Source organism: Mobula hypostoma, chromosome 7 (genome assembly GCF_963921235.1).
Source record: "Mobula hypostoma chromosome 7, sMobHyp1.1, whole genome shotgun sequence".
In the NCBI taxonomy this organism is placed as follows: Eukaryota; Metazoa; Chordata; class Chondrichthyes; order Myliobatiformes; family Myliobatidae; genus Mobula; species Mobula hypostoma.
Window position 1 is genome coordinate 5,097,588 of NC_086103.1, and position 26,760 is coordinate 5,124,347.

The following is a 26,760-nucleotide window of genomic DNA, read 5'->3' on the forward strand; positions in this document are numbered from 1 at the left end:
CCTCTGACAACCAGCTGCAACTCATGGCCTTTATGTGTGCCTTGGCTACTTAGCCCAGTGGAACTATTTCTACTGACAGGCGAAGGGGCAATGGTGGGTTTGTGGCACCTTAACACCAGTTGCTTTGGACAGATGAGGCTCATCAGCTGCAGTTGGCAGCTCATCTAGGAGAAGAAAAACTCTGACATCCAATGCATTGTGGCTCTACCCGCTTGTGGGGAAAGTTTTGGGAGTAAATCCTGAGGAAAAATCTGGAGCTGGAATACTTAAGGCAATCTGACTGGCAACTGCTGCATGGGCAACAACTTGCTCTAAATATTATACTGCCCTAGCTTACATACTGGCTTGTGTATCACATAGACAACTGGCACGCAACATCCATAGTCAACCCTAAACAATGGAGGGCCTCTCTGTGCCTAGCATCACTTTATGGACATACAATCAATCTTTGAATATAAGCTATCTTACGTATTTATATTTATTAACTTTTGAAAATTATTGTATTCTTTATCTTATTGTGAATATTTTTTGTGCTGCATCGGATCCAGAGTAACAACTCCCTCCACTGGCTGTAAGGAGTTTGTACGTTCTCCCCATAACCACGTGGGTTTTCTCTGGTGCTCCAGTTTCCTCCCACAATCCAAAGACCTTTGGTGGGTTAGTTGATCCTTGTAAATTGTCCCATGATTAGGCTGGGGGTGGAGGGTGGTTGCTGTGCCACATGGCTCGAAGGGCTGTAAGGGCCTACCCTGTGCTGTATCACAATAAATAAATAAATTTGTTCTCCTTTACTCAATCTTGAATCTCTGAAAACTCAAACACTTTTATTATTTCCATGTTGTCATTTGGTGTCCATTTGCTTCCTTTCTGGGGGGTTTGTCCAAGAACATGAAGAGATGTTGCATTTTATTTCGCCCGGAGCTAATCTCTTCTTAGCCATGGAGTCATACAGCACAGAAACTGATCTTTCAACCCACCGTGTCCATATCAACGATTGCACGCATCTATGCTAATCCCATTGACCTGCTTTAGGTCCAAAGCCTTTCATGGTTCAAGTGTTTATCCAGATGCCTCAATGCTTCTTAGCCAATGTTTCAGAAGGCTGTAATATGATGACGCGCTCTTATATCCTGTCACGCAGCCGGCGAGAGCAAGCACTCCACGTGCCAGCCTACTCGCAAGCACCATTCCTTTGCTAATAATCACACCATGACCCCAAGATATTTGTATTCTACGTGGTTGTTGTTGCAAATATTATTTTTGGCTCAGGGAGCAATGACATTACTCAAGCAAGATGGCTTGCATGTAGCTTGTGGTTAGGCGAACTACAATGGAGTTAATAGAGCTATATCGTTGTATTTCATGAAAAAAGGATGTGCAGTCAGTGCTCACTTTATTAGATACAAGAACAACTCATAAAGTGACCACTGATTGTATTTCTGTTTGTACATGGTCATCTGCTGATGTAGCCCATTCACTTCCTGGTTTGATATACTGTGTGTTCAGAGATGCTGCCCTGCACTGTTGTAACTCATGGTTATTTAAGATACTGCTGTCTTCTTGTCAGTTTGAACCAGACTGGTCATTCTCCTCTGAACTCTCTCATTAATAAGGCACTTTCACCCACAGAACTGCTACTCACTGGATGCTTTTTTAAAATTGTTTTTCACACCATCCTCTGTAAATTTGAGAGACTGTGCATGAAGATCCCAGGAAATCATCAGTTTCTCAGATACTCAAACCACTCCATCTGGCACCAACAATCATCCCACGGTCAAAGTCTCTTGATTCAAATTTCTTCCCTATTCGGATGTTTGGTCTGAACAATAACTGAACCTCTGGACCATGTCTGCATGCTTTTATGCATTGAGTTGCTGCCACATAATTGGCTGATTAGAAATTTGCATTAGCAAGCAAGTGTATGGTGTACCTAATAAAGTGGCCACTGAGTATATATCCTATCACATAGCTGATAAGAGCAAGCATACCACATGCTCACTACCATTCAGGGCCCCAGTCAGTCCTTCCAGGTGAGGGCTGGGGTGATATACTGCGTCCAGTGCTCCCGATGTGGCCTTCTATATATTGGCAAGACCCGATGCTGACTGGGAGATCGTTTCACTGAACACCTACGCTCTGTCCGCCAGAGAAAGCAGGATCTCCCAGTGGCCACACATTTTAATTCCACATCCCATTCCCATTCTGACATGTCTATCCACGGCCTCCTCTACTGTAAAGATGAAGCCACACTCAGGTTGGAGGAACAACACCTTTATTCCATCTGGGTAGCCTCCAACCTGATGGCGTGAACATTGGCTTCTCCAACTTCTGCTAATGCCGCACCTCCCCCTCGTACCCCATCTGTTATTTATTTATATGCACACATTCTTTCTCTCTCTCTCCTTTTTCTCCCACTGTCCCTCTGACTATATCCCTTGCTCATCCTTTGGGTTTTCTCCCCCTCCCCCTTTTCCTTCTCCCTGGGCCTCCTGTCCCATGATCCTCTCATATCCCTTTTGCCAATCACCTGTCCAGCTCTTGGCTCCATCCCCCCCCCCCCGTCTTCTCCTATCATTTTGGATCTCCCCCTCCCCCTCCCACTTTCAAATCTCTTACTCACTCTTCCTTCAGTTAGTCCTGACGAAGGGTCTCGGCCCGAAACGTCGACTGTACCTCTTCCTAGAGATGCTGCCTGGCCTGCTGCGTTCACCAGCAACTTTTATGTGTATACCACATGCTCGCCGCCTTTTATGAACTTTTCCTATGCTGATAAACATAATGACTCCAGATGGTTTTATTCTGCAACATTGTAGTTTTAAATATTATTTTTGGCTCAGGGAACAATTGTTATTACTCATGCAAGATTCCTTGTTTGTAGTCTATGGTTAGGCAAACTGCACTGGAGTTAATAGAGTTATACAATTGTACGCAATCGAGGAGAATGTATAGAGATTGCTCCTAAATCATTGGCAGAAATTCTCAGTATGTTCCATGCCATTTCTGGAGAAATCCCTCTACACTATGCATGCACGTTGCAAGCACACCTGGGGCATAATGATGCTTTCACCTGCTGCATGCCCAGTACCATTGTTCAGTGATATCTGGACCCCCAGTGTGGTTTATCCTCTCTGCTGAGTTCTGAAATTATAACAGAAATCATCGGGGATATGCTCAGAAGGCGAATGAAAAATCCCAAAAGGTATTTATAAACAGCCTGACTCACCAAGCAAGTGGGTTTGCACCAAAAGCCCTCCATCTAATAATGGAGGATGCACAGTAACATTGCTTTCAAATTCAGATAAACTGAATCTCCTCACCGAAACACAAATTAAAGCACCTTTCCTGTCAAAGTCTATTGTTTGTAGCTATGATACTGTGGTAGGACTCAAGTTAGTTGTACTCATGTTGTTAATGTGCCTTTAATTTATAATTTAGAGTTGCAGCACGGAACAGTCTTCTCTGTCCAAAGAGCCACACTGACCAGCAGCCTGCCTGTTTAACACTAGCCTAGTCGAAAGAGAGCTTGTAATGAATAATTAACTTACAAACTGTTATGTCTTTGGACTGTGGGAGGAAGCTGGTGCACCCACAGGAAGCCCATGCAGTTCATGGGTGGAACATTCAGATGGTGCTGGAATTGAACTCTAAACTCTGCAATGCCCCAAGCTGTATTAGCATAGCACTAACTGCTGCACTACTGTAGTGCTCTTTGTCCTCTCCATTTTCTCTCCTTACATTCGGTCCTTCCTTCTCTCCAGCCTTATTCATGTTCACTGTATTTCTCCCTCAATTTTCTCCTCCTTGCATTTTTCCTTCCCTCCTCTCTCCCAGTGATTAAAGATCAATTTTCAATGTAACTTTTATTGTCTAGGTACATACAGTCTATGTCAGCAAGTACTAACCTGAGATTCATTTTCTTGCAGGCATTCACAGGGACTAGAGGACCCGAGTCACAAGGGAAGTTTGAATAGGTTAGAACTTTATTCCTTGGAATGTGGAGGACTGAGGGGAGATTTGAAAGAGGTATACACAATTATGAGGATATAGATAGGGTGAATGCAAGCAGGTTATTTCCACTGAGGTTGGATGGGACTACAACTAGAGGTCACGGGTTAAAATTGAAAGGTGAAAAGTTTAAGAGAAACATGAAGGAAGCTTCTTCACTCAGATGATCGTGAGAATGTGGAACAAGCTCTTAACACAAGTGGAGCATGCAAGGTTGATTTCAATGTTTAAGAGGAGCTTGAATAAGTACATGGATGGTAGGGGTATGGAGAGCTATGGTCCCGGTGTTGTGGTATGGGAATAGGCAGTTTTGGTGGTTTGGCACAGATTAGATGGGCTGAAGGGCCTGTTTCTGTGCTGTATTTTTCTATGAGACCTTATGACTCTAACAATGAAATACAATGGAATCAATGAAAAACTACGTACACAGACTGACAAGCCACCAATATGCTAAAGAAAACGAACTTTGAAAATACAAAAAAAATAATACTGAGAACATGAGTTGTAGAGTCCTTGAAAGTGAGGCCATAGGTTGTGTTCAGTGATCAGTTCAGTGTTGTGGTGGGTGAAGATTTCCATGCTGGTTCGCCCCCTGCCTCCTTTTCCCCTTTCCTCTTTCCTTGCTGCATTCTTTCTTTTGTTTTCCCAGAGCACCCTTATCTTTGGAAATCTTGTCTGCCCACCTTTGTTATGGGGGCCTGCAGGTCTCAGTTCCTTTGTGCTTTTCAATACTCTTATTATGGCTTTGCACTTTGGTAGGTTAGTTTGAATTTCCCACCTGCCCGGCTATTCTTTTGAACTGGCTGATAGTCTCTCAAAGTGCTCCCCTACTGTTTCACACACAAACACTTGAAGGATTAATGGCCTTTCTGACCTTTGTAGCACAGTTACTGTCACATAGTGCAATTATTCACTGAGCCATCTCTCAGGATTGTATCTTTACACTGCACAGACTAGTGTAACTGTGGCTAATCAGAATGTCAAGTGGTTTACTAGCCCCCATAACGACATTATGGATTAATATATTCTGCCTTTATTGCCAATGCAAGATTTACTACCAAATGTTCCGGTTGAAAATCAGATACAGTATCTAACCTTACCTTCAGTATTGTATCCACAAAATTAGACATGTTATGGAAAATCTGTAATGTTCAAACTGGAGTCACAGTTCTTAGTAAAGCTTAGATCATAAGATATAAGAGCAGAATTAGGCCATTTGGCCCATCGAGTCTGCTCTTCCATTTCATCATGGCAATCCATTTCTCTTTCAGCCCCAATCTTCTGTTTTCTCACTGTACCCCTTCATTCCCGACTAAATCAAGAATATATCAACTTATGCCTTAAATATACCCAAAGACATGGCCTCCACAGTAGCCCGTGGCAACAAATTCTGCAAATTCACTATCCTCTGATGGAAGAAATTCTTCCTCATTTCTATTCTGAATGGACATTACTCTATTCCAAGGCTGTGTCCTCTTATCTTAGACTCCCCCACTGTAGGTCACATCCTCTCCTCATCTACTCTTCAACATTCAATGAGATCTCCCCTCATTCTTCTGAATTCCAATGAGTACAGGCCCAAAGCCATCAAACACTTATCGTATGATCAGCCTTTCAATTCTTGAATCACCTTTGGACCCCCTCCAGTGTCAACACATCCTTTCTTCGATAAGTGGCCTGAAACTGCTCACAATACTCGAAGAACACAAACAACAGGAATTCTGCAGATGCTGGAAATTCAAGCAACACACATCAAAGTTGCTGGTGAACGCAGCAGGCCAGGCAGCATCTCTAGGAAGAGGTACAGTCGACGTTTCAGGCTGAGACCCTTCGTCAGGATTAACTGAAGGAAGAGTTAGTAAGAGATTTGAAAGTGGGAGGGGGAGGGGGAGATCCAAAATGATAGGAGAAGATAAATGTGAAGTTATCCACTTTGGTGGCAAAACTAGGAAAACAGATTATTATCTGAATGGTGGCCGATTAGGAAAAGGGGAGGTGCAACAAGACCTGGGTGTCATTATACACCAGTCATTGAAAGTGGGCATGCAGGTACAGCAGGCGGTGAAAAAGGCGAATGGTATGCTGGCATTTATAGCGAGAGGATTCGAGTACAGGAGCAGGGAGGTACTACTGCAGTTGTACAAGGCCTTGGTGAGACCACACCTGGAGTATTGTGCGCAGTTTTGGTCCCCTAATCTGAGGAAAGACATCCTTGCCATAGAGGGAGTACAAAGAAGGTTCACCAGATTGATTCCTGGGATGGCAGGACTTTCATATGAAGAAAGACAGGATGAACTGGGCTTGTACTCGTTGGAATTTAGAAGATTGAGGGGGGATCTGATTGAAACGTATAAAATCCTAAAGGGATTGGACAGGCTAGATGCAGGAAGATTGTTCCGGATGTTGGGGAAGTCCAGAATGAGGGGCCACAGTTTGAGGATAGAGGGGAAGCCTTTTAGGACCGAGATTAGGAAAAACTTCTTCACACAGAGTGGTGAATCTGTGGAATTCTCTGCCACAGGAAACAGTTGAGGCCAGTTCATTGGCTGTGTTTAAGAGGGAGTTAGATATGGCCCGTGTGGCTACGGGGGTCAGGGGGTATGGAGGGAAGGCTGGGGCGGGGTTCTGAGTTGGATGATCAGCCATGATCATAATAAATGGCGGTGCAGGCTCGAAGGGCCGAATGGCCTACTTCTGCACCTATTTTCTATGTTTCTAAGACAGGAGGGGGAGGGATGGAGCCAAGAGCTGGTCAGGTGATTGGCAAAGGGGATATGAGAGGATCATGGGACAGGAGGTCCGGGGAGAAAGACGGTGGGGGGGAACCAGAGGATGGGCAAGGGATATAGTCAGAGTGACAGAGGGAGAAAAAGGAGAGTGAGAGAAAGAATGTGTGTATATAAATGAATAACGGATGGGGTACGAGGGGGAGGTGGGGCATTAGCGGAAGTTAGAGAAGTCGATGTTCATGATCTGGTCCGACAGTTACGTGCTGGGTGGCACCTAATGAATTAGCATGTTTACTTTGGCTTTTTTCTTAAAGATGTGCTGTGTGTCTCCCGGCTACCGCTGCATTCTCCGCGAATCGGTATCTGTCCGCAGCCTGAGGGTTGGGGTGGTGGGACACTGGGGTGTCATCTGTTTCCATTAGAGCAGGCAGCTCATCTTCTCCTATGACTGCCCGCCTCGATATCAAAGGTCGAGGTTCATCGTCTGCTGTGGCTGATGGGAAAGGCTTGCTTGACTGCTGAGCCTCGCGCATATTTTTATCATACAGTTCTTTGTAAGGACTCAAAACATCCTGCAAATATCACCTAAACCTACGTACCATTTCAAAATTAAAGTCATACTTTATCATTGCAGCGAAAATCTCACGCAGTTGCTTTGCATTCAGTTCGCTACTGCATTTGGTTTCAATTGTTATCCTTTCCTCTTTCAATTGCTTCAGCTCTTCATCTATCAGTTCTTGGTCATGCAATGCCAAAACTTCTTCAACATCATCTTCGTCAGCTTCCACAAGCCAAAATCACTTTTTCCTTACTTCATTCACCACGATCGAAACACTTAATTATGTCTAGTTTTACACTAAGTGTGACATACTTACGAGCTCTTTTAGGCTTTTCCCATACCTTAGAACTCATCTTGCTAATGGCTGCTCACAGGCACGTGTTTAAGCAATGCTGGCGAGAATGCCGTTCCGAATCCGGGGGAAACCGGCTGCTCGGGGCTCGCTCTGATTTTTATCGTGCACTGCTTTTTTTTCGTGCGCTGATTTTTTTCGTAACAGTGAAAACACCTTCTGTTAGCAAAAACAGGGTACTAATGTAGGTCTTTTGTAACAGTGAGGTTTCGTAAAGCGAACTTTCAAAAAGGGGGGACACCTGTATGTGTCCATGTACGTGTGAATCTGAATCTGAGGTCAAGAGAAGGTAAATGGCCAGAAGGAAAGGAAGAGCTAGAAATGGGAGAAGGGGTCATCAGATGGGGGAAATGGTCTCCGTGTCAAATAATAGAGGCAGTGATGCTGAGCTCAACAGCGTGATCAGCCCAGAATTATCTACGCTGTTACAGTATCATGGAAATCATTTATTTCCACCAAACGTTTGCCTCCTCCGTTGTAGCAAGTTGGGTTCTTCCATCGTTTGCTACTCCAGCATTCATGGATGTGCTTTTAGTTACTTCATTAAATGGGGACGAGTAGTGATGTTAGTCTCCTCAGCAAATCCTACTTCCTGATAGAAATGAAAGCAAAACATCATTGTGTTTTCTTTTATACTTCAACTTGCAATAAAAGTCATGTTTTTATCAATGGGACTGGAGATACTGGACAAGTCAAGTCGATATAGACAACTTATAATGGTTTATTGTACTTGAATTGTTTGTTCTACATAAATATCCCCAGAGACTATCTACTTGTATTCTTTCCGAATGATAAAGGAACCTTTAAAAATTCAGTAAACTGAGATGAACTTTTATTATTTTGAACTTCTGAACTGTTGCTTAGAACACATAAAATAAAGCCTCTTTAGTTTGCATGAAAATGGTTGTCAGTTGTGTGCAATTTGCTTTTGAGTTAAAGGAATTAATTCCATTATTACAGATTGATCATTTTGGTTTTAAAGTTTAAACTATGCCATAAACGTCCGTTAATCAATCAAATCCTTTGTACAACACTAGTTTCCAGGAGCACTTTTCTCGTCACACCTTGACAATACCCCTAATTGTTTCAGAGAAATTTACTACCCGAAGATAAAATGATTGTTAGTATGACAGGAAGATTCCGTGGGTGTCACAAAGAGCAGGTACCCACAGAAACGTGTGGAGATATAGAAATTTTTCATCTCAATATAGCAACACAAAGTGTGAAATTATTTAGCTGTTCGGCATCTTGATTATAAAGAAGCAAAGTAACCTGTCAATAATTTTGACTATTTATCCCATATCTTGAGAGGCAGTATAAACTAGCCAGCAGTGCTTTGTCATGAGAAAAAAAAGTGGAGTATCTCTATCCAGCATTTGCAAATTTCCTCTTGAGAATTAGTCTTATCACCCAGTGTAGCAATAGGCCGACTAGTTATACTAGAAAACATTCACATTTTCATGAAGAGCAAAGAATAGGAGGTTTCCCTCCTATCAGATTCCTTCCTTTCTGGGGCTTGACCTTCACCTATCAGCTTCCAACTAACATCAGCTTTCCCTTTCCCTACCTTTTTCATTCTGGCATCTTCCCCCTCCTTCTCAGTCCTAAAGAAGTGTCTTAGCATGATTTTTTGCTCACTTCCATGGATGCTGCCTGACCTGTTGAGTTCCTCCAGCATCTTGCATGTTGCTTTGGTCTCAATAGAGAATATCTGTGCATGAAGGCTGAACCAAGGGCAGCCTTCACATGGTCCTTGACAGATCAGGGTCAGGGTCACTTCACTGCTGAGGCTTCTTTCCTGTGGCTCTCCTGGTTCTCAACAAAACTCTCAACTGTAATACCCTCACTGTTCCTGCACAAGGTCCATTAAAAAATTCTTTCTTGTTCTCCTTGTTCTGCTTAGTTTGTTCATACAGTGCTGCGCAGAAGTCTGAGGCACATATATACATATAGCTAGGATGCCCGAGACTTTTGCACAGTACTCTATTTGTCAATGTAGAGCAGGAGTGAGTTTGTAAATCTGGTTGAAGCAAACGATGTTGGGATTGGCAAGGGTGGAGCAGTGCGGGAGGAGGGTAGGACAGATGGCAGGGAAAGAGTGCCAGGATTGGGTGCAGGCTCACCCAGCCTTCGAGACACCAGGTAAGGTCATTTGAATCCAAACAATTGATTTATTGATTATTACAGAATATCTCTCTCTGGTGCTTCCCGCTCCCTTCCATCTCCTTTCCCCCTTTCCCAACTGCAATTCCCCTCTCCCTTCCCCCCTTTTAGTCCACAATAGAAGCCTATATCAGAATCAGGTTTAACATCGCTCACACATGTCATGAAATTTTGTTTGTTTTTGCTGCAGCAGTACAGTGCAATGCATAAAATTACTATAGTGCTGTGCAAAAAGTCTTAAGCACCCTAGCTTTTCCAGAGTACTGTATGTTCACATTTATTTAAGTTTGTTTATTGATGTTTGCGCATGTTCTGCTAATCGTTGATTGCTCATGGCTGCTTGCACTATTGTCTTGTAAATTGTTGGTCCTGTGTTTGATGCTTGGCACTGAACCACAATCAATTCTGCTACGTTTCACATACTGGCAATAAAGTCATTCTGATTCCACTGCCTTCATTGCCATTGTGATGTGTCATCATTTTCTGCTAGCTCCACTGTTGAGATCTTGGTTGGATTTCTTTTTGTCTGTAACCTCTCCCTTAACCCTGTCACCAGGAGCTAAACTCCAGATAGCATTGCTCTCGGTATCTCAGGAATTCACAAGCCTCTCCACCATATCAAGGTGATGATCCAGGGTGCTACTGTCTCTGAATTACTCAAAAACCCTAAGGTCACCTTTTCATAACAGATTTGGGATCCTGAACTCAACTTTATTTTGCAAGTTTAGTTTTTTAAAATCCTGAACATGACCCTCGGAAGCCTGCCAGTGCACTAATGTTAAACCAAAGACATAGGAACGACGCAAGACCATACGACACAGGAACGACGTAAGACCATACGACACAGGAACGACGTAAGACCATACGACATAGGAATGACGTAAGACCATACGACATAGGAACAGAATCGGGCCATTCCATCCTTGCTGATTTATTATCTCTCTCTCAACGCCATTCTCTCTTTGACACCCTTAACAATTACAAACCTATCAACCCTTGTATCAAATATACCCAATACCTTGCCCTCCGCAGCCATCCGTGGCAATGAATTCTACAGATTCACCTCTCTCTGGCTAAAGAAATTCCTCCTCATCTCTGTTCTAAAGGGTTGTTGTTCTTTTCTGAAGCTGCGCCCTTTTGGTCCTAGGAATGCACTGAGTAAGAGTGCATTGAGGTAGAACAAGGTAATCAATAACAGAATGCTGAACACTGGGCACCAGGGTGGTGTAATGATTAGTGTGACACTAATAGATCAATAGTTCAATAGTTCCATTTAATATCAGTGAATGTATATAATATAGTGTACAACCTGAAATTCTTGGTCTTCGCAGTCATGCACGAAAACAGAAGAGTACCCCAAAGAATAAGTGACAGTAAACATGTTGAAACCCCTAAGGTATCCTTCTCACCCTTCCCACACACAAACAACAGCAAAGCATCAACCCTCCCCCTCTCCTTCCCCACTTATTTCAGCAGGAAGCATCAGCACACATCACCCACCAAGTATGCAATAGAGAGATCACGATCTGTAGTGCAGAAAAACGAGTCGTTCACCGAATAATTCGACATGCCCTAGGCTCTCTCTGTCCATAATAAAGGGGCAAAGAGGTGTCACTCAGTGAGAGGGGAGACCACCAAAAACAAAGCAACTCATTGACTACGGTGTTAAAGTCTGTCGCATAGCTGTTTTTGAGTTCTCTGATTTGAGAATCGGCAGCAAACTTTCCCCCACCAATTGAGAGAGAGAGTTTTAACTTTTAAATCTCTTACTAGCTCTTTCTTCAGTTAGTCCTGACGAAGAGTCTCGGCCTGAAACGTCGACTGTACCTCTTCCTAGAGATGCTGCCTGGCCTGCTGCATTCACCAGCAACTTTGATGTGTGTTTTGAGAGAGAGAGAGAGAGAGAGTGGTTTGCTGAGTGTAGAGAGCTCCAACAGATGATCTGCTGCTCCCAGCATTCCGTTTTCTCCTGTGATGCTTCAGTTGGCACCACCGGCATAGAAATGCCTCATCCACAGGTCTGCAGGCCTCGGAAACCCGAAGGCGTGCTCACCTTCCAGGCCGTGTCCTGGGGCTATCAAGACACGCGGCTGCAAGTCACGGGCACTGACAGAACTCATCCACCCTTGAAAAGAGAGAAAAGGAGACATAAAAGATAGAATTTAAGCTGTTTCCACAGAGGAGCTCAAAGAAGCTGCTCTTTAGTGCCATTATACCTCTGGGCATCAGAGTTCATTTCTGCTGTTCTCCGTAAACAAATTTGTATAATCCTTCCCGAGTTTGTGTGGATTACCTCTAGGTGCCCCTATTTCCTCCATAGTCCAAAGTTGTACTGGTTGTTATATTAATTGTTCACAATATATAGAACATAGAATAGTACAGCACAGTACGAGCCCTTCGGCCCACAATGTTGTGCCGACCCTCAAACCCTGCCTCTCATATTGTGATTAGGTTAGGGTTAAATTGGTGGGTTGCTAGGTGGCATGGCTCAAAGAGCCAGAAGGGCCTTTTCCATACTGTATCTCAAAATGTTGAGGCTCTATAAGGCACTGGTAGGACCTCACTTGGAGTACTCTGTGCAGTTTTGGGCTCCTTATTTAAGAAAGGATGTGCTGACGTTGGAGAGGGTTCAGAGTAGATTCACTAGAATGATTCCGGGAATGAGAGGGTTAACATGTGAGGAACATTTGACCGCCCTTGGACTGTATTACTTGGAGTTTAGAAGAATGAGGGGGGACCTCATAGAAACATTTCGACTGTTGAAAGGCATGGACAGAGTGGATGTGGCAAAGTTGTTTCCCATGGTGGTGGAGTCTAGTACGAGAGGGCATGACTTAAGGATTGAAGGGCACCCATTCGGAACAGAGGTGCGAAGAAATATTTTCAGCCAGAGGGTGGTGAGTCTATGGAATTTGTTGCCACGGGCAGCAGTGGAGGTCAAGTCATTGGGTGTATTTAAGGCAGAGATTGATAGGTATCTGAGTAGCCAGGGCATCAAAGATTATGGTGAGAAGGTGGGGGAGTGGGACTAAATGGGAGAATGGATCAGCTCATGATAAAGTGGCGGAGCAGACTCGATGGGCCGAATGGCCAACTTCTGCTCCTTTGTCTTATGGTCTTATGAAATAAATAAATAAATAGATCTGAATGAACTGTATTCAAGACAAAATTTTCACTGTATCTTGGTACATGTGACAATAATAAACCAATACTAATGCCCTATCATTACAGTAAATGCTGACAGGGCTTTCCCCCCAATAAGAACCATGGAATCTCATAGTTCATACTTGGAAATGTCTTCCTCGATATAAGGATAGCGTAGCGATTAGTGCAACACTATTCAGGCTTGGGGTGTAGGAGTTCAATTCCATGCCATCTGTAAGAAGTTTGTACATTCTCCCTGTGACGATGTGGGTTTTCTCTGGGTGCTCTGGTTTCCTCCCACAGTGTAAAGACATACCGGTTAGCAGGTTAATTAGTTAGTGTAAATTGTCCTTTGTTAAAATGGTGGGCTGCTGGGCAGCGCAGCTTGTTAGGCCAAAGGGCCTGTTCGGTGCTGCATCTCAAAATGAATAAAATACCACTTATGTAAGTGAAGCAGTGGGAGTTCTGGCATCCTTTGCAATCTTTAATTTCCAACCTTGCATCAGAGAAACAGTTTTTTGTAAGAGTTTGCCTCTGGATATAAAATGATGAATGGTTGAACTAACATACATCAGCTGCTGTGTAGATATGTTTGAAAAAGGAAGAGGCAACAAGAACAATTGTCATAATCACAGCAAACCAGAGATAGCTGTGTAAGGAAAACCATTAAATCAGAGGACTGCTTGCAAAGTGATGAATTAAAATTGCTGTCGCTAATTGATTTTTTTCCAAAACAAATCTTAATGCAAATCAAAGGTTCGAAATATTTGTATGTTTCTAGTTATTGTCCAAGTTTGTGTGGATTGTGCCTATTCCTGTGGTTTGTGTTCAATGTAATTCCAGTTTTAACTACACTCCAGTTGGGGCTTGATATGATTTAGCTTCACTGCTAATGCATGGTTTGCTGATTACAGAAACAACCTCCAATGCAAATTAATATGCACGGGCAAACACCCGTTAACATTGCCATGATGACAAAACTATAATTCTTAAGCCATGGAGATAAGGAGATATGTTTGGCCGGTATCCTGGGCAGACCCACTGCATGAAAATAGTGGTATCAGCATCTGCAATCAAGAGGCAGATGCATCACCTTCAAAGTAAATTACAAAGTTCAAAACAAATTCATTATCAAAGTACATGTATGTCACCAATACTACCCTGATATTCGTTGTCTTGCAGGCACTCACAGTAGAACAAAGAAATACAATATAATCAATGGAACAACTATACACAAAGACTGATAAACAGCCAATATGCAAAAGGAGACAAACTGTGCAAATACAATAATAAATAATTTAGCAAACAAACAAACAAATCAATAAATAATTCTGAGAATATGAGTTGTAGAAACTTTGAAAGTGATTGATGAAGCAAGATGTTTGCGGAATCGGTTCAGAGTTGAGGTGACTGACGTTAACTGTGTTGGTTCAGGAGCCTGGTGGTTGAAGGACACTTCATTGAAAGACAACCCACTGAAAGTGCAAGGCTTCTGGAGAAGTTTTATTTGACGGTGCCTGCTGCTGTTGTTCCTTTCCATGCCTCGTGCCAGATCGTACGGCAACTTTGCCCTTTCTTTTGCATTTTTTTCTGTTTTTTGCGAGGACAAGTTGTAGCTCAACCCTCAACCTAGCACAGATGGAAAGCGTGCAATGAGCTAGCTAGATTTGTGCCCTGGACCACTCACTTTAAGGTCTGCTGCGGATGCCACTACGCTGCTGGCTGGCTGGATTGTGCTTAGATTGCTCCAAGTGAAAATTCTCAACCCAAAACATAGACTATTCAATTCCCTCTGCCGATGCTGTTTGACCCACTGCAGTCCTCCATCTGCAATCTCAAGTGTCTCCTCTCAGGCTCAGGTCAATAAAGATCGCAATTATGCCAGTACTTACTTAGTTACTGCCCATTACATGGCTGGCATTTAGGGCAGCAATAAAGTTCCTCCATCCCTGGTGGTGTTCACAGATCCCTTCATTGTGTGAGTAGCTTCCGGTCAGGTATCACTACCGTCAATCATGCTAGCCCCAGCTGTAGACTCAGGAATACCGTCACACTCAGATGTAGAGGGTTCTTCATTGCTGCTTCTGTAACAATTCTGTTCTACCAATCAGCGTTGTTAGCCCTGAGCTGAACTCGCAAGCCTAGAGGACCGGTGGACCACTCTGAATCTGGCCTCTACCCTTTGACCTGTTTGGCATGGGTGGCCATACCAGGAGCCAAAGCACAATGCCCTGACTTTAGCCCACATTGCTCTCCAGTTCAGTGAAGCATGCAAGCCTCCAAACCCCACAACAAGGTTGTGGTCCTCTTGGAGGTATAATGCCAGAAATTATGTTTATCTCCTATGGGGCACAGAAGTGTCCACTTAGATTAGAACATAAGAACATAAGAAATAGGAGCAGGAGTCGGCCATCCGACCCATCGAGCCTGCCCCGCCATTCAATAAGATCATGGTTGATCTGTCCGTAAACTCAGCTCCATCTACCTGCCTTTTCCCCATAACCCTTAATTCCATTACTATGTAAAAACCTATCTAACTGGTTCTTAAATATATTTAGTGAGGAAGCCTCAACTGCTTCCCTGGGCAGAGAATTCCACAGATTCACCACTCTCTGTGGGAAAAACAGTTTCTCCTCATCTCCATCCTAAATCTTCTCCCCTGAATCTTTAGGCAATGACCCCTAGTTCTAATCTCACCTACCAATGGGAACAACTTTCCTACTTCTATCTTATCTATCCCTTTCAAAATTCTGTATGTTTCTATAAGATCCCCTCTCATTCTTCTGAACTCCAGGGAGTATAGTCCCAGGCAACTCAATGTCTCCTCATAGGTAAACCCCTTCATCCCTGGAATCAACCTGGTGAACCTCCTCTGTACTGCCTCCAAAGCCAGTATATCCTTCCTCAAGTATGGAGACCAGAACTGCACACAGTACTCCAGGTGCGGCCCCACCAGTACCCTGTATAGTTGTAGCATGACCTCCCTACTCTTGAATTCAATCCCTCTAGCAATGAATGCCAACATTCCATTTGCCTTCTTAATAACCTGTTGTACCTGCAAGCCAACTTTTGCGATTCATGAACAAGCACTCCCAAGCCCCTCTGCACAACAGCATGCTGCAATCTTTCACCATTTAAATAATAATCTGCTCTTCTATTATTCCTTCCAAAGTGGATGATCTCGCATTTACCAACATTATATTCCATCTGCCAGACCTTGGCCCACTCACTTAACCTATCTATATCCCTCTGCAGACTCTCCACATCCTCTGTACAATTTGCTTTTCCACTCAGTTTAGTGTCATCAGCAAATTTTGCTACGTTACACCCAGTCCCCACTTCCAGATCATCAATGTAAATAGTAAACAGCTGCGGGCCCAGCACCGACCCCTGCAGCACACCAATCACCACTGACTGCCAACCGGAGAAACACCCATTTATACCAACTCTCTGCCTTCTATCGGTTAACCAATCCACTATCCATGCCAATACACTTCCTCTGACTCCATGCATCCATATCTTATTTATAAGTCTCTTGTGCGGCACCTTATCGAACGCTTTCTGGAAATCCAAGTATGCAACATCCACCTGTTCCCCTCTATCCACTACACTCATTATGTCCTCAAAGAACTCCAGTAAGTTTGTCAAACAGGACCTGCCCATTCCAAATTCATGCTGCGTCTGTCTAATGGAACCACTCGTTCCTAAATGTTTCGCTATTTCTTCCTTAATGACAGCTTCAAGCATTTTCCTGACTACAGACATTAAGCTAACTGTCCTATAGTTGCCCGTCTTTTGGCTACATCCTTTTTTAAAAAGTGGTGTGACATTTGCTGTCCTCCTATCCGCTGGGACATGCCTAGAGTCTAGGGAGTTTTGATAAATGATTGCCAACCCGTCTACTATAACCTCCGCCAAATCCCTCAGCACCCTGGGATGTATCCATCAGGACCAGGAGACTTATCTACCTTTAGGACCTCTAGTTTGCTCATTACTATCTCTTTAGTGACAGTGAATCTATCAAGGTCCTCACCTCCCATTTCGTCCATAACATCCTTCTTTGGCATATTAGAGGTGTCCTCCACCGTGAAGACCGACACAAAATAGTCGTTCAATAGTCTTCTGCTTTATATATTTATAAAACTTTTGCTACCTGTTTTTATATTTTGTGCTAATTTACTTTAATACTCTTCTTCCCCTTCCTTATTTCTTGTTTAGTTGTTCTCTGTTGCTTTTTAAAGTTTTCCCAATCCTCCAGTCTCCCACTACTCTTTGCAACTTTGTACACATGAGCTTTTAATTTGATACTATCTTTTATTTCCTTAGTTATCCAAGGCTGGCTCTCCCCACACTTACTGTCCTTACTTTTGACAGGAATATACTTTTGTTGAGCACTGTGAAAAATCTCTTTGAAAGTATTCCACTGTTCTTCAACTGTCCTGCCAAATAGCCTATGCTCCCAATCCACATTAGCGAACTCCTCCCTCATCCCGTTGTAGTCTCCCTTGTTCAAGCATAATACACTAGTTTTAGATCTAGCTATTTCATCCTCCATCTGAATGTGAAATTCAATCATACTATGATCACTCTTTCCAAGAGGATCCCTGACTACAAGATCATTAATCTTACCTGTCTCATTGCACATGACTAAGATAATATTTTCCCTTGTAGGTTCACTAACATGCTGCTCAAGAAAGCCATCATGGATGCATTCTATGAAGTCCTCCTCAAGACTTCCCTGACCAACCTGATTCACCCAATCTATGTGGAAGTTAAAATCCCCCATGACAACTGTCGTTCCGTTCTTACAAGCCTCAGTTATTTCTTGGTTAATCGCCTCTGCCACTGCAATATTTTTAATAGGTGGCCTACAGACAACTCCCACCAGTGATTTTTTTCCCTTTACTATTCTTAATCTCTACCCAGATGGATTATGTGCTTAATGAATGAGCTTCACCAACCAGGTCCTGTAACTTCAGGAAGAGAAGTTCAGGAGGCTGAATACATATTATGAGTTAGTTATTAAGATCTTCTCTTTTATATATTAAGATGAGTTCTATATGAAGATTTTTCTCTTTTTCTTTTGGGGATTTTTTTGTTTATATATATATATTTTCTTTTTATTTCTTTTTTATGACTAATTTCATTATGAGTTTGGAAGTCTATTATTCCTATGTTGCTTAAAATCCTTTTTGTTTATGCTGATTAAGATTATTCCAATCTCTTTGTACCAACCTTGTTATTGAGTTTATAATTTTGAAAATTAATAAAAAGATTTAAAAAGGAAGAAAGATCTTAATCCCCTGAAGATCTGCAGTCTCCATCCCTATATACTTGATTCCAGCAAAATAAAATTGAGCAATTTCAAATGAATTCAAAATATGCATTGAGCAGCAACATGAAAAATTCTGTGAAAGAATTCTTGTTCCCCTCTTTTCATGACTACCATCAAGGAGGAGGTACAGGAATCTGAAGACCCATACTCAATGGTGTAGGGACATTTTCTTCCCCTTGCCATCAGATTTCCAAATGGCCAATGAACCCATGAATACTACCTCACCATATTTGCTCTCATTTAGCACAATTTATGTAATTTATAGTGCTGTATATTTTATGTATTGCTCAGTACTGTTGCCACAAAAAAACAAATTTAATGACATATGTCAGAGATAATATTCCTGATCCTGATTCTGATTCTGAAAGGATGCATCTGAACATGTCTCAACTGGACCAAAATGACAGAACATAATTTACAGCCATTAACATTTATTCTCACACCCACTCGTGCACATGGACTCACTTAGAAACACGCTTCAGGAAGAAGGGCAGCTTTGCATTTAACCCTGCAAACAAGTCCCGGGGAAAAAGTTTACAAATTTTAAAAGTTTGCAAATAACTTATTTTCAGTTGTGATATTAACAGGTTGAGCAGATAGAGAGGACAGTGGATCAAGTAGAGATATAAAAATCAATCAGATGACATCTGCTTTCCTGTGTTGTTTAACCATCTGTCCATTTAACATCAGTGAAGGTGTCTTTGATTAAGATCTCACACCAGAAGGATAAACATTATTTTGCGTTATATATAGTAAAATAGCATCAGTTATCATTTTAAGCTTTAATAGAATTGAATTTTCCAAAGAAAGCCTCATTTTTTAAAGGAATATATATATATATTTCTTGAGATATGTATGCATGTGTATATATACACACACACCCAGTGGATTCTGGTTAATTGAGGCACGTTGGGACCAGTACATTTTGGCCCAGTTAAGTGGCCACCCCAGTTAGTTGAAGTTTCATCAAAATACTTAAAGGTATAAAAAAGATTAACTAGCATTTAACTGAGTAGCAAATTGTGTATTTAAATTAAATATAGAACAAATTAGAACACTGCCAATACTACTACAGTTCTGTATTATTTCCTAATGAAATTAGTTCCACTGGAATTCAACCAGTGTACGCTGCTGTGTCCTTTTGATTGATTGTAAATGGACAAACTCTGTGAAGATGCCTACTGCAGACTGCCTTCACACAATGCCTTCAATGATTGCATCCTCCAAGTCTTCATTTTCATGGCAACATTCAAGATAATTGTCAATCGCTTTCAAATTCTTCGTTGATCCTAGCTTGTTAAAGTAGTGAAATCATGGCATTTTCACTCCAGGCCGTTTATGGCATCTCTAAACCTGAATATTTGAAATGGAAGTCAGCAAAACAGATTGAAATTGTCTTACTGCTTATTTCACAGCAACTATCAGTGATAAAAATCACTGCATCTTGAACACAAACACACACAACTAACTCTATTTTAAAACTGTTCGCTCTAAGCATGGTGTAGTGTCTAACTGCCACACAAGTGCGCACAACTGATACTAGTTAGAAACTTTTCTCCTGCCTCATTAAACACATAGTGTCCCAAGTAAACAAAGGAATTCTGAGCTATTTTCTTTGTTAGTTTTTGTTCTTTGAGAGCTGTCCCAAATAAGCGGCTGTTGGCCGTTCTGATTAACCGACGACACAATTAGCAGGAATCCACTGTGTATGTACGTATATATGTGTGTGTGTGTGTGTGTGTGTGTGTGTGTGTGTGTGTATATATATATACACACACACACACATATATATATGTACACACACATACATATACTGTATAAACACACAGACACATACACACATTCATATGTATACACACACACACACACACAGATATATATAGATAGATGGATATATATATACACACACACACCCACATGGTACTGTGCAAATACAGTAGGTGCATACTGTACATAGAGCTAGACTTTTGCACAGTAATATGTTTGTCAAGGTAGACCAGAGAGCAAGGTTGTAATTCTTGTGGAAGCAGCCGATGTTGGGAATGGCGGGATGGCAAGGGTGCAGGGCCGTGGAAGGTGTGAGACAGGTGGCACAGGGAGGACTGCCACTGCAGTGGTTGCCACTTGTGCAGACATGCGCTGCCCTGAGTCACAAAGCAAGGTAATTTGATTCCAAATAATAAGTTTATTGTTTATTACAGAATGTCTCTCTAGTACTTCCCGCTCCCTCCCCTCTGCCTTTTCCTTTTCCCAACCATGATTCCCCTCTCCCTTCCCCTTTTCCCAACCACGATTCCCCTCTCCCTGTCCCCTTCCCACTCTCTGTCCACAACAGAATCAGGTTTATCATCACTCACATATGCCATTAATTATTTATGTTTTTGCAGCAACAGCACAGTGCAATACATAAAATTGCTACAGTACTGTGTACCCCAGCTATATACTGTATATGTGCCTTAGTCTTTTGCACAGTACCACACGTGAACATTTTTTTCTATCTCTGTACTCCAAAAGAAAGAGTAAATACTTCTGCACAGTACTGTATATATATATTTATATGTATTGCTGGATCGTGGATGAAAGGTCTTGACCTGACACAACATTGACTGTGTACGTGCTATGCAGCCTGACCCACTGAGTTCCCCGAACTCTTTGGGTGATGCTCCAGACTGCATCATCTGTAGTCCCTCATGCTGCCAAGATTAACCCCTTCTTTGGTTTTTAGTTTTTGTCTCACCAGAACATCATCTGTAGTCCCTCATGCTGCCAAGATTAACCCCTTCTTTGGTTTTTAGTTTTTGTCTCACCAGAATTGGGAACATTGGCGCATTTGCAGAACATTGTGGGCATGCTATCTTGGCACCGGAATGTGTGTCAACACTTGTGGGCTGCCCTCAGAGCTTCCTTAAACTGTGTTGGTTGTTAATGTAAATGACACATTTTACTGTATGTTCCAATGTACATGTGATATATAAACAAATCTGAATCTGCTTCTTTCAATGGCAACGTTACTTCTGTCTGCATCAACCAGCCCCCCATCCCAATGCTTATAGATTCTAACTTTCTCATTCCCCTTGCTCAAGTGTATTACCCCATCAGTGGCGACATTAAATGAATGAAAGAGCCTGTGTTTGCATAATTGTTTCTCCTTTACTCAAAGCTCAGTCAAGGGACCCTTTGGCACATCACCACAGTCACCATGGTGACAGTTGCAACACCATCTTTAATGTCACTTGGATCCATTCTATGTTTGATTGCACCATTCTGTTTGAACATCCATTCATCACATTCATGTCCATATTGCAGGATTATGAATATTTTCCCAAACCATTGTTTCACAGAAGAGGAAAAATTGAAACCTCTTTGCTTGAATATTCATCAATGGCTAGATTTTCACATTATACTGTTCTTCTGAAATAAATTCCACTGGTGCTAGTAGAATGCATTTTGGAAGTGCATAAAAATGTACTGAAGATGCTTTGTACATTGAACATTCTGCCCTTCAGCCCACAATGTTGTGACTACCTTTTAAGCTAACCTATGATCAATCAAAGTTCAAAGTAAATTTATTATCAATGTATATACCTGTACACGTCACCATATATACATAACCCTGAGATTCACTTTCTTGCAGGCATACTCAATAAATACATAATAGAATCAATGAAAGACCATACCAACATGGGCATTTAACCAGTGTTTAAAAAATAGCTAACTTTGCAAATATAAAAAGAAAAAATAATAATAATAATAATAGTAAATAGACAATAAATATAAGGAAGATGAGATGAGGCATCCTTGGAAGTGAGTCCATAGACTGTCGGAACATTTCAATCGTGGGGCATGTGAAATTGAGTGAAGTTATCAATTTGGTCAGAAGCCTGATGTCTGGTGGTGTGATTCCCGGGGCTCCTGTGCCTTCTTACTGATGATAGCAGTAAGAAGAGAGTATGGGGGGGTTCCTGATGATGGATGCTTCTTTCCTGCAACAACATATTGTGTAGGTGTGCTCAATAGTAGGGAGGGCTTTACCCGTGATGGACTGGGCCATATCTACTAAGTTTTGTGGGATTTTCCATTCGTGGGCATTGGTGTTTCCATACTGTGCTATGATGCAGCCAGTCAAAGTACTCTCCAATGCACACCTACAGAAGTTTGTGAAAGTTTTCGATGTCATTCTGAATCTATGTAATCTCTTAAGCAAGTAGAGGCACTGTCATGCTTCCTTCATAATTGCACTTGCGTACCAGGCCCAGGACAAGTCCTCTGAAATAATAACGTGGCAGAATTTAAAGAATTTCCACCTCTGATTTTCCAATGAGGACCGGCTCATGGACATCGGAAGTCAATAATCAACTCCTTGGTCTTGCTAACATTGAGTAAAAGGGTGTTATGACACAACTCGACCTGATTTTCAATATCCCTCCTATATGCTGATTCATCACTTCCCTGGATGCAGCCAACGACAGAAGTGTTATCAGTAAACTTGAATAAGGCCTTGGAGCTGAGCTCAGCCACACATTTATAAGTGTAAACCAGTGGAACAGAGGGTTAAGCATACAGCCTTGCAGTACCTCTGTGCTATTGGAGATTCTGGGCGATATGTTGTTGCCAATCCAAACTGATTGGATTCTGCAAGTGAGGAATTCTAGGATCCAGTTGTACAAGCAGGTATTGAGACCAAGATCTTGAAGCTTATTGATTAATTTTGATGAGCCTGTGGTATTGAATGCCAAGCTGTAGTCGATAAAGAGCATTCTGATGTCTGTATCTTTACTGTCCTGATGTCGTAGGGTTGAATGAAGAGCCAGCGAGATGGTATCTGCTGTCTGGAGGTTGGTGAACAGTGGTATCCAACAGGGATCTGTTTTGTGAAGTGTGCTTTTTGGGATTTTCTATAAATAATTTGGATGAGGAGGTGGAAGGGTGGGTTAGTAAGTTTGCAGATGACATGAAGGTTGGTGGACTTGTGGATATTGTGGAGAGCTGTAGTTTGCAATAGGACATTGACAGGATGCATAGCTGGGGTGAGAAGTGGCAACTGGATCTCAACCAAGAAAAGTATGAAGTGATTCATTTTGAAAGGTTGAATTTGAAGGCAGAATACGGGGTTAATGGCAGGATCCTTGGCAGTGTGGAAGAACAGAGGAATCTTGGGGTCCAGGTCATTGATCCTTCAAAGAAGTTGCAAAGGTCAATAGGGTTGATATGTTGAAGACAGATGAGGACTGCAGCAGTGAAGGATCCCCAGTTGTCATGCACTCTACGCCACGGGACCCTGTCACTGATCTGTCAAGGGTCGTGTGGTGACCTCCCATGCATCAGCCTCCCCAGTCTAATCAAAATCATACACAGGCATCTCCATTAAGTGGACCCACCCTAAATACCAGTTATATTGATCCCAGATTGGCCATCTCAACCATCTAACATCCCACCAATAGACAGCCCCTCTTGAGAACATTAAGTAATCACACTACAACTACCAGAGATTGAAGTCATGATGAAAGCAAATAAGAGGAATGGCATTGACAGAGGGTCACTACCATCATCTAAACATCGATATTGAAGTACTTTTATTAGCCACAGAGTCTGACTACAGCTGATCAAAGTAGCTTAATTGTATGAAGCTCGATGCATGAGAAACAGTTAACAAATCTCTTGAATACTATTTCTATAGTTTCAAACTTCTACATTTCATCTGTGGTACTTGCTGTGATCTGCTCCACAGGTTTATGGAGCAAGATCTTAGATAACTATTTGTCTGAGGAATGGAAATTAACATCAGATGGACCTCTGAAAATGCAGAGTGGAGCATTCACTCTCCCATCCGCATATAATTCACAGAGGCAAACACTGTAATTTACAGTTCAACTCTTGTTCTGGATGGAAGAAAGAGAAGGTGATGGGAATACTCAGAATGTTGGGCAGCATCTGTGGAGGGGGAAGCAGTCATAGTGTTATAGTACAGAAGCAGACCCTTTGGCCCATATAGTCCACATTGAACCATTGAAGCTGCCTACTCCTATCAACCTGCACCTGGACCTTAGCCATCCGTACCCCTCCCAACCATTTAAATCCAAACTTCTCTTAAATGTTGAAATCAAGCTCACATCCACCATTTGCACTGGCAGCTCGTTCCACTCTCACAGCCCTCTGAGTGAAGAAGTTCTCCCTCATGTTCCTCTTAAACATTTCACCTTTAACTCATGACCTCCAGTTGTAGCCCCACTAAACCTCGGTGGAAACAATTGAGTGGAGCTCGTGTTTTAGTCGGTGACCCAACATCGAAAGGGTCACCAACCTGGGAAGTTTGATGTTCAAAGTTCAAAGTGAATTTATTATCAAAGTACATATGTGTCACCAGATGCTACCCTGAGATTAATTTTCCTGTGGGAATTTCACAGTAGATGCAAAGAAACACAATAGGATTATTGAGGATCATTAACCTGAAGAATTGGCTGGATCTCCCTCTCCACAATCCACTGAGTGTCTCAGGCACTCTTTGTTTTTACTGATCTCTGTTCCTAGTGATACACAACATGCTAGAGCCGGGGTTCCCAACCTGGGGTCCTTGAACCCTAGCTTAACGATATTGGTCCATGGCGTAAAAAAGGTTGAGGAACTCAGTGGGTCAGGCAGCATCTGTGGAATGAAATCACGAGTCAACAGCTTTGGTGGAGATCCTTCATCTGGACTCAATATGTCAACTGTTTATTTTACTCCACAGATGCTCCTGATCCACTGAGTTCCTCCATCATCTTGTGTGCAGCTCCAGCCTCTCGTGTCACTGCCTTCTAGTGTTATTTCAAATTTAAGCATCTTCAGTAATTTGCTTTTCTTATGCGTGATATTTGGCTGTCATTGCAGAATGCGGAGGTACAACTGAGGTGCCAGAGATCATTTCAGTCCATCTAGGGGCCTGTTCTGGTCTAACCATCTTGAAGTGCCACTATAATTGGTAGCGCAGTAGTTAGCGCAGTGCTATTACAGCTCGGCTTATTCAGAGTTTAATTCCGGTGCTGTTCTGTAAGGAATTCCCCATGGAATGCATGAGTACTCTCTGGGTCCACTATAGTCCAAAAACATACCAGGTAGGTTAATTGGTCATTGTAAATTGTCCTGTGATTAGGTTAGGGTTAGTCAGAGTTGTGGGTTTGCTGGGGCGGTGTGGCTCAAACGACCGGAAGGGCCTATTCCACTCCGAATCACAAAATAAAACAAATCATAAAAGATCAATTGCTTTTCTGCAGGACTAGTCACAGAAACAACAAGTCTCACAAATCTTTTCCCATCAGCCTTGCTTTCTTTTGAAAGCCTCTCGGCTTGTTGACACTCTTCCACCTTGCTGAGATTTCTCCAGGAGTCTGTCTCAGATCTGAGAGCGTTTTACCTGAGTTAGATTCTCCGTGATGTTTTGTCATTCCTTTCGGCTTGCTGGCACCTGGTACTGAGCTGTTAAATGTCCAATTTAGTTCTGGCTTTATTTTTCTGCGAGTTCTCAGTTATTCTGTGTGAAGTAAACTGCTGAGTGAAAGTGGTTTTCTGACAGATTTCTACGATTTTCTTCCTTGTTTACCTACTTTGTCAAGTGAAGACAGGGAACTGCTCTCTGCAAAGTGAGATAATTTCAGCTGCGGTCTCAGGATGTTGCTCACACAGATGCTCTTGTGATTGCTTGTGGTGGTGAGAGAGGGGCACAGGTGCAATAAAAATCTTGCAGCAACCTCTTAGGCAAATAGCATCAGATGCACAATATTCACTAAAAAAGCAAACCTTCAAAATTATATAAGATAGAACATAACAAGAATAAAAATATTAAAGTCCCTATCAATGCAAAGTGGTCAAATATCAGTCAGACCAAAGAACTGATTGTGGACTTCAGAAGGGGTAAGTGGAGGGAACACACACCAGTTATCACAGAGGGACGTGAAGTGGAAAGAGTGAGCAATTTCAAGTTCCTGGGTGTTAACATCTCTGAGGATCTAACCTGAGCCCAACATATTGATGCAGCTAGAAAGAAGGCAAGACAGCAGCTATGTTTCATTAGAGGTTTGAGGAGATGTGGTATGTCACCAAAGACACTCACCAATTTCTATAGATGTACCATGGAGAGCATTCTAACTGGCTGCATCATTGTCTGGTGGGACAGGGCAGGCTGCTGCACAGAATCGAAACAAGCTTCAGAGAGCTGGAAACATAGCCAGGTCCATCATGGGCACTAGCCCCCATGTTATCTAGGACATCTTCAAGGAGCGATGCCTCAGAAAGGTGGCATACATCATTAAGGACCCCCATCATCCAGGTTACGCCTTGTTCTCATTGCACCAGCAGGAAGGAGGTACAGAAGCCTAAAGCACACACTCAACAATTCAGTAACAGCTTCTTCCCCTCTGCCATCCAATTTCTGAAAGAACACTGAACCGATGAACACTACCTTGCTACCTCTCTATTTTTATTTTTGTTGTACTTAATA

General features: G+C 42.4%; 1 protein-coding gene and 1 long non-coding RNA gene across 4 annotated transcripts in view; one reads left to right on the forward strand and one right to left on the reverse strand.

Annotated features, from left to right (window-relative positions):
* Positions 1-26,760, forward strand: part of LOC134349117 (protocadherin-1-like) — a 524,282-nt gene that overhangs the window by 217,092 nt on the left and 280,430 nt on the right. The gene's annotated exons all lie outside the window — the stretch shown is intronic.
* The window catches only part of LOC134349118 (uncharacterized), an 85,325-nt gene that overhangs the window by 33,894 nt on the left and 24,671 nt on the right, over positions 1-26,760 (reverse strand). The window contains exon 4 of the long non-coding RNA XR_010018592.1: positions 11,579-11,933. This is a non-coding gene — a long non-coding RNA (uncharacterized LOC134349118). The remainder of the gene's footprint in view (positions 1-11,578; positions 11,934-26,760) is intronic.